Source organism: Phalaenopsis equestris, unplaced genomic scaffold (assembly GCF_001263595.1).
Source record: "Phalaenopsis equestris unplaced genomic scaffold, ASM126359v1 Scaffold229006, whole genome shotgun sequence".
Classification (NCBI taxonomy): domain Eukaryota; kingdom Viridiplantae; phylum Streptophyta; class Magnoliopsida; order Asparagales; family Orchidaceae; genus Phalaenopsis; species Phalaenopsis equestris.
This window is the reverse complement of record NW_018246980.1, coordinates 37,483-47,300: the sequence shown is the minus strand read 5'-3', so window position 1 is coordinate 47,300 and position 9,818 is coordinate 37,483.

The window sequence follows — 9,818 nt, the reverse complement described above, 5'->3', positions numbered from 1 at the left end:
ATTCCTTCTTTGAGTTTGGGTTAACGGTGCAGTCCTAGAACTCGATCTAATTTCAAATACTAATGGTGGAACAACCAAACCTTCATCGGGACTTTGAAGTTCATAATTTCTTTTCCTTTAGCAGAAATGTGAACAACAGGCTTAGCAGGTGTCGTGGTGGCAATAGTCTTTACCTTCTTATAAGAAGGGAAATCCTGAAGACGGTTTAGGTTGAACTCAACAGGCAATTTCTGAGCTTCCGGGGCAGCAACTTTCATTTTGACGAAGGGAGCTTTCCCAAAGATGACCTTGAGTTCTTTAAACTCAGCTCCAAACTTGATGGTGGGGGCGACGTTGCGAGAATCACAGCTCATCGACAGGTTGCACGAGAAAGTGAGCATTAGGAATGTCATAGCAGCAGCTTCAAAAAGAAAGCCCAGGAGTTAATTATTTTGCCAATACCTCATAAATTCTAGTGCGAGCACTAAAATTAACAAAGGTTAATTTGTAGACTAGGTAAGTTTTTAATTTTTTAAGATTTTAAACTTTAGTTAAAAAATAGTTTACAAGTGGAAAGATTTAATTAATATAAGAAAATTTAAGGAGCAAGCGCAACACAACACAATTTAATTTAATTTGCAAAATAACAAGCCAAACTCGAAAGGAAGAAATAAAGTTCAGGACTCAATGCACGACCGCGGCGAAACAGGTCCACCAACACACCTATTGGGGGTTCGACCCTACTCAAAAATTAAATTTTCTAATGAACTCCTAAACCTCTCTGTTCAAAGGTGATTGAACAGACGATCCGAAGTGGAAAGGAGTTGATCGTACTTACCCAAGAAAGAAATGGGTGAAGCATGTCAACGGAAGAAAGGTAATCTGTTTCATGAGGGAAATGAACACATTACCAATGTATGAAAATAATATTCCCTGATTTAAATGTAAATAGAAGCTATTCCCCAACAGAATCACCAGAAGCTGGTCGTCACTATTTTAGGGGGAGTTGCCCATCAGAAGCTGTCGGTTGCCGAAAATATATATTGAAAAATTATGAAATTAAACTGATTCCATATCATTCATAGTTTAAATGAAAGCGCACTACACCTCAAGCCACGTATTTATCTCAAAAGATAAACACAAGACTTGAGGGTGAGGCTTGATCAAATAAACTAAGTAACATATGACATAGATTTGGTCTGTGAAACCATTTTATTATAAGCCTACAAGTTCCCCTATTTAATATGAAAAAAAATTAAATAGAGTTTATATTAAGCTGGGTTTGAAAAACATTCTTATAAATGCAAGCCCTTATAGTTAATTACATCTTAGATTACCGAAGTCACCTAAGAAAACTCTCGATAAAATTTAGGGGATATTTTCTTCAAGAAATTCAAAAAGACGGAACTTTCGACGAGATTGAACTAAGAGGTGTGAAAGGGGAATGACTCAAATTTTGAGCATTTTATGAAATCCAAAGAAAGAGAGACTAGGGGATGTCATAGATCCGAAGGAGAACCTCGGTGACTTCCCAAGCTATCCTATGGTTTGGCTTTAATTTAGAGAAGAAATATTTAAGTGTTTCATTCCGCCAATTTTATTAGTTATCTATAATTTTTTTTAATTAGGGCTCACATTTATGTGAAATGATCACACAAATATCCTAGAAGATGTGAGGATTTAGGTCGTAACGAACGCAGACGGACGACAACATCGGAATCCTAACACAGGTTATGACTTAGATTGTACTGCAGAGTTGTACAAAGGCCTAAAGAGAAGTTGAGGATTTAAGTTGCACTAGGCAAAAAATCTCAAAATTTTATGGCTTGTTGTTTAATTCTACGGAATGGTTTAGCTGATGTAGACATGTTTTGCTGTTGAAGATGGTCGTGCTGCCCATAATGTAAACTCCAAGCTCCTTGTCATGACAAATTTAATTTTTCTAATGTGTCAAGTTATGATGTCAAATCAAATGTTCCTAAGATTCATGGTTAGATCCTAAGATTCATGGTTATTTAAATATTATGGGGCATATTAAAGTTGATTAGAGCGACACTGATTAGGATCCTATGGATCCCTCATTCCGGCACCACTATTTTGTTTTTGGATTCACTTAGTCCAAATGAATTTACTAAAATCAACTAAATGAGTTTTGTACTTTCATTTAGATCATGGGAAATCTCATTTGCAACTATAGGTTACCTCCTTCGAGGGATTCCCGATCATCCGATAGAGACATTTTAATTTAGTTGAGATTTTTTTTTGTGAAGTTTGTGATTAAATTTTGAGTTATCTTATATTTTGAATGTTATGGTAGTGAATTTTATCTTGTTTGATTTTTAAATTTTTATTTTGGTTTTGTGGCTATCCTAGCAGTTTTGGTTTTCATGCAGGGTGACATCGTTGTCTAACATGCAAGTTTGAAGCAAGAAGTACAGAAAGGTAAATGCAACAATTTAAAAGCGTACCCGTCAATTCTTCTCGTTCCTCCACTTGAAAGATTAGTACTTGCAAGACAGGTATATAGTTTGGTAAAGAATTTAAATTGCAAGAGTAGATGAAGGTTTAGCTATCCAACCTCAAAGCATGATTCTATTGAGCCTCCAAAGTTCTTAGTGGATGATTCTAGAACAAAATATAGCAAGTTCAATTTGTCCTTCAAAATATCCAAAAGATTCCAAAGTGTTCGGGGGTTTGACCCTGAACTACTTTGAGGATCTCTAAAATTATTTTGAGTTCATTTAGAACTTATCATATGTTCTATTAATCATCTAAGGTTAGAGTGTGATCACCCTATTACCCAATGAAGCTTGACATTTCAATTATCCCAAGGATAGGATACTTAATCAATTTGACACTTTACTTGAGAGCTATATTGATGAATGCCCCTGAGGCAAGCTCAAGTCATTAAAGATTTGTTGCTCATCACAAAGGGACTTGAAGTGCTTAAAGAGGTGTTAATCTCCAATCATATTATCATCTAAATCTAATCAATTGTGTTTAAACATCGAGCCTAGGTCATTACCAAGCCCTTAACAATCATAATGGGGGAAAATGGTGGTAGCTAAAATTTTGGTTTAAGTGACATTGTTCTTATTGAAAGATCAAATCATCATCATTTTAGTCTTAAGATAAGTGAATTATCATCTTCTTAGCATAAGCCCGTCACTTAAGAATCATTTGATCTTAATTGACTTTCGAGTCATGAAGATTAGGGAAATTATGATTTTTTGATATTGTGAAAAGGTTGTAAGTGAGTTTCTACCGGTAACCCATTGCATTTCAATCATCCAATGCATTCATTAAGGATCAAAATTTCATTAAGGATCAAAATTAAGGATCAAAATTACCCATCCCCAATGGTTGATCCTAAATTTTGATTAAGGCACTAAAATCTAAAATTACCTCTTTGCCCTTTTGGCCATTCATCTTATAATTCTTCAAGCGAAATTCAAAGAGCATTGAAAATCTTCGAGTATCCCATCCATACATTAATTGAAATATCATAGAGGAGAATGTGATTTTTGAAAATTTGACTTAATTTAAAATAATTATTTTGATCCAAAAATAGGATTTTTTCAATGTTAATTTATTTAATTAACCAAAATGAAGTTTTAATTTATGGAAAATTTTATTGGAGGTTTTCCTAAATCAGAAGAATACTTAGACAAAATTTTATGATTTTTGTATTAAAATTTGAATTATTATAATTATTTAAAGGTCATTTTTAAGGATTATTTATATACAAAAACATGTTTTAATCTTCAAAAATCACTTTTAATTTTTTATTAAACCCTCATAAGTCCAAAAAACTTAAAGGAACAAATTTTATTTTTTTTATGATTTATTTTGAATTTATTATAGTTATTTTAATGGAAAATGAGAAAAATGCATTTTTAGGCATTTAGAAATTTATTTTAATTCAGAAAAATCAAGACATGTTTTCAGGCGTCCTAAGTGACCAAGGAATAATTGGACATATTTTGAACTATTTTTTGAATTTTTAAAAATTTTAATTACTTTAATTATTTTAAATTCAAAATATACTTTAAAAATTATTTTTATTTTTATTGAATGTCCCTGATCACAAGGAACTCAGAAAACTATTTTTCATAATTTTCCCAAGCTTATCTAATTTAATATAATTTATTTTGTGTAAAAATATCATTTTTACTTACAAAATCAACTTTAATGGCCAAATCAACTTAAATAAAATTGAAATTTTTACAGTGAATTGAAATGATATTTATGAACAATGTGGAATTAATTTTGTCAGTTTTTTATTTCTATTTAATTTAAATAGATTAATACAAGGCAAAAAATATTTAATTAATAGCAGAAATATACAAAATTATTCAAACCATCATAATATTTTTCCTAAGCTTATCTGACCATAAGAAATCTAATAAAATTGATCCCATAATTTTTTAAACAATAATTTAATTTATATGATTAAATAAGGCCAAAATTGTCATTTTGGCTTGAAAAATATGGTTAGAAGCACAGAGGTTCTCTCTGACCTTAGAAATATCAGAGGAGGTGCTCTCTATCATGAGAAATCAACCCTAAAAATTTCAAGTCATGGTGATTAGTATCTAATCATGATGAATTAAAATACCTCAGAGAGTATTTAATTAGTTAAAAATCATGCACTTGGCAAATAATTTTTATTTTTAGTCCACATTATTCTCCTCTATTCATTAAGCAAGAGAGAATTTTTTTTTTATTTTTATGATTTTTCTAGAGAAAGATATGGATTTTTGAAGTTTAGGAATTGAAAAAAATTCAGAAAATCCATATTTTTCTACTTATCCACGCGACACCACCTCATCCTATGACGGCTCCGAGCTCACACGCGGCGCTCTGCCATTCAACGCCGCCATCCACCTCAGCTGCCACGAGGCCCGTGTTTTCACTCCATTTGTTTGTTTAACGTGATCTCAGTCGTCCATGGAATAAACGCACGAACAACATCCATTCTTCGTCCCCAAATGACCTAACCCGTAAGTCGTTCACACTAAACCCTAAGATCTTCGTCTATACTCAACCAAATTGCATGGGGTTTGTTTCTAAACCTTTATCTACTCAAGAAAAACACATCCATACGGTTTATCAAGCATGAAATCAATCCATTACTCATGGAGAATCAAAACATGCTCGGGTTAAGGTTAGAGCTCAATACCTTTGTCTGAGAGGGGAGGCCTCAATCAGATGGTTGTTGTAGCTTTGATTGGGTCCAATGAAAGTCTAGATGAAGTCTCAAGCCCTGGTGAATTTTCTAGGTATGTTCTTAACCAAGCTCGATTTCAGGTGTTGATTAAAGTCTACGCTAAAGGCATGCTAGAGGTTGTTTAAGAGGGGACTTTTGTGGGGAATCAACTCCTCTCACTATGGAGATGGTGTGAGCCCAGTTAATTGAAGTTCGGTTCACTGTGGAATTTTGGAGAAGAATTTTTTGGTTTTGATTTGATTTTTTAGCTCAAAATTGAATTCTCACAGAGGGAAAAAGAGGGGGAAGATGGTTGTCTTGAGCTTAGGAATGCTTGGAGAGTCTCTCGTGAGATTTTGGTGGAGTTTCCCCTAGGATTTTGGTTAGCTATGCTTTGGCCATGGAGAAGGTGGTTTAAATGGAGGGGCTTAGGGTGGAGCTCAGAGCTTCAATTTGGGTTCAATTAAGTGTTTAAGTGGAGGGCTTCAAAATTCTAAATACCAATCAGAGTTGGACACATTAGATGGGTGAAATTGGGTTTGAGTTAATGTATGGGGGATCATGATTTTAGCTCCACCGGTGACTAGGGTGGCTGGCCATGGCAAGAGAGGTGCTTAGGTGGATCAAGAACCATAAGGGAGTCTGTTACAATAATTAATTTGAGATGGTGATGAGTTTTGGCAAAGATCTCTTTGGCTTAAGCAATTTAGGAAATAAATCCTTTGATTAGGGGACCTTTGGTCCATGGCTCACCTAGGGTGGGCTAAGTGGCTTTAGCTTGGCCACTAGGGTCCATCTAGTGGCTTTGGTGTCATTAATTTGATGACTTTGGCATAGCTAAGTCAATTTTGGTGAAGGGGTTCAATTTGGATCAAAATGGCTAGAAGTTGGCTTTAGGTTAGGCTAGCCATGAAATTGAGACCAATTGATTGAGCAATATTGTTTGTGTGATTGTCATGAGGGGTTTAGAAAATATTTAGAGTGAGTTTGAATTGATTTGGAGGTTCAATTTGGAGGATTTCGGGGCATTTGGTCAATTTGGGGATGTTGGGTTAGACTTGAGTTTAGGTTAGGTTAGAGTTAGGTTAAATCCAAATTGATGGTTGAAAATGATCCAGGGGAATATCATGAAGAGTTCTCAACATCAATTGGGTGTCAATTTTGGGGTTTGGTCATTCAATTTGGTGGAATTTGGGCATGTAGCTAAATTGGGACAAATTTGGTAATTTTGATTTTAGGTTGAAATTGAGTAGAATTGAAGCTTGTGTAAGGCCAATTGAGGGCTTAATTTGATGTTTTTAAGTATTTTGAAGCGTTTATGATCCAAATTGAGGCAATTAAGAGGGATATGGGGTTCAATTGAGTGAGATTGGGTCATATGGTCAAAATTGGGGGTTTTGGTTTGGATCAAAATTGAGCTCAAAGCATGGGCCAATTAAGCTTGAATTTGGTTTGAAATGATCATATGTATGATGAATTTGAGTTTAGCATTTAAATTGGAAAATAGGGTCAAATTGATGGACATTTGAGATGAATTGGGGTAATTGGGCCTTTGAAGGCAATTTGGGGGTTTCGGTGAAAATAATCAAATTGATCAAATTGGGTTCAATTGAAGGGTCCAAATTGGTTTTGGGGACATTTGAGATGATTTTTGGAGGTTTTGGGAAACTTTGAGATACCAAGGGTATTTTTGTAATTTTGGCAAATTTGGGGGGGCATTTTGGTAATTTTGGTAATTTTGGGTGGTTTTGGGCAATTAGAGTATTTTGAAATGGTTTGAAATTATTTTTTAACAAATTTGGGTATTTTGGATGAAATCGAGATTTTTGGCCAAATTTAGGGTTTGGGGGTGTTTAGGTAATTTGGGTAGATTTGGAGGGCAAAAGACCAAGTTGGATATTTTGTTAAAATTGGGGTGCCAACCACCCTATGTGAGCCATGGACCAATGGAATTCCCATTTGGGTCCTCTTTGTACTGGACTTAGCTAAACCCCAACCTAAGGCTAGTGGGTCTAGGAGACCATCTACATGAGTCTCCCAAAGGATCAAGGGATCAAAGTCAACAAAGTTTGGGCTTAGGTTTCTAGTCTACCAAAGAATCAAGGGATCAAAGTCAACAAAGCTTGGGCTTAGGTTTCTGAGTGAAAGTGAGTGAAAGTGAGTGAAAGTGAGTGAAAGTGAGTGCAAGTAAATGAACCAACACCTAGGGTCAACCTTAAGGCCAAGCAGTCCTTTGGGGACTCACCTTGAGCTCTCCCATGTTGACCCCACCTACTAAGTGCTAGAGTTTAGGACCAATATGTGGAACTTCAAGTTGAGCAAAGAATGGTTTAGAGTTTCTAATGGTGAGGGTTCCTTTTCTAGTCCTCTAGGAGTAGTCAACAGGAAAGTCCTATGGCTAGACTCTAGGCTTCTAAAGAGGAAAAACTAAACCTAAACCAAAAGTGAGTCAACAAAGAGTAGGAAGAGAAAGAAGTTAGATTTGATCACCAAAGTGAGGTCATAAATATATCCCAATATGTGTGGTGTACTATACAAGTACACCACACGTATTGATATTAAGTGAAGTAGTAACCAATTCTAGAAATGTTTGAGTAGAAATACTTGAAACAAAATTTAAAAATTAAATTATAAATTTTTAATTTTAAATTTAAATTTGTGTTTGAAGTTTTAAGATTTAACATTAGCCATATTTTAAGTTGTATAATTTCATTTAAGAATTGGAAATTTAGATTGAATTATGAGTGATTTTATTTTGAGATTTTCTGCAATTTAAGAATGTGAACTTAAATTTCATTTTTATATTTAGATTTTATGAATTTTATGCTTTCAACAAATAGAACCCTATTAAATTCACATTAGGGATGTGAGATGCCTAAGTGGGTTTGATTAAATAATTTTGAAATTTGAAAAAAAAAATCAGAGAGGAGAATAGTTATTTCAAGACTAAAAACAACTTATTCCCAAAATCCATGAATGTGGATAGGATATTTTAAAAGAAGAAGCACCCTAAATCTACCAGATATAAAAGAAAAAGGGAAGTAACAAAAATTTAACTCTTCCAATAAGTCTATGGGTCTAAGAAGAACAAGTGTGAAAGTATATTTTGTTCCTTCTAGATAAAGGTCCCACTACAATAAGACAAACCACTTACTTGAATATTAGGCTTCTTTCAATGTTTAAATGAGATAATTGGGTCAAGTTATGAAGCATATAATGGAATCTTAGATAACATGTGATCCAATCAAAAGATTTTTTCAAGAGTAGGAAGAACAGGATAAACTCGTGCCTATCTTCAAGGCTGATTGGGTTAGTTCCATAATAGGAACCGTGTAATGGACTTACAACTATTTTAAAAGATAACACAAAGAGGGGTAAATGAAAGTTATGTAACAAAATGATACCCTCCCAAAGATATGATATAACTTGAATATATTGAGCACATTCATCATAAGAGATAAATAGAGTGACTAAATTCACAACCAACCAAAGATCTAGCCGAGAAGGGATGTATGATAGTCTTAGAATAAAGAAATATCCTTCCAATGATTTCATTTAACTTGAACACATTAGATTGGAAGCCTATTGACTCACATTTATCCTAAGATGAAAATAAATCAACTAGATTAGTATGAAAATCACTAGAATGCATCTCTATCCTAAGAGCAAGTTATGTTTCCATATCAAGAATCGAGAGCACATGATGCAATCACACATATCGTGAGAGAAGATCAAGAAGATGATGATAAATTTTTTAGAACTTACATCAAAACTTAAAAAATTTATTTATGGAAAAGATTTGAATGCATTAGGAAGTGTGATACTCTGACTCACATCCAACATAATAAATAAACAACAGACGAAGTTGGGAGACAAATTATTGGGAGTCACATATGTCTTAAGTGTAGAAAAGTAATAGTATACCATGAAAGGTCTTACACACTTTTCATAATATAAATTTAGGCACAAACCTAGATATAATATGATGGAACACTCATGTACTCACATCAAACTTAGGAGATAATTTGGGTGATTAGGTCGGGATGGAAAACATGAGGACTCACTCTTAACAAACAAACTAGTTGAGGAAAGGATGTTGTAAAATAACTTACACCAAATCTTAGAAATTTGATTTCATTTATCCAAACATATTAGGAAAGAAAGCACTAATGACTCACATCTAATGTAAGTGGTGTGTGATGATTAGATCAAGATCAAAAGTTTGAGGACTCACATCTATCCTCAGATCTTGCTGAGAAAAATGATGTCAAGAAAGACTTATGCATAAATCTTAGGACTTCATTTGATTTACCCAAACATTTTATGAAGGAAAACACTGGAACTCAAATCCAATCGAAAAGTTAAACTAGGTGACTAGATCAAGATTGAAAGTATGATGACTCACATATGTTCTAAATTCTAGTTAAGGAAAATGGTGTTGCTAAAGGACATATTCCTAAACATCAAGATTTTATTATGTTTTCCCAACACATCTGGAAAGAAATTTGTATGACTCACTTCCAACCTATAAGGTTAATGAGGTAACTTGATCAAGATAAAAAGCATGAAAACTCACATTTTTCTTGAGAGCTAATTGAGGAAAAGGATTTCATATAGAGGGACTTTTCAT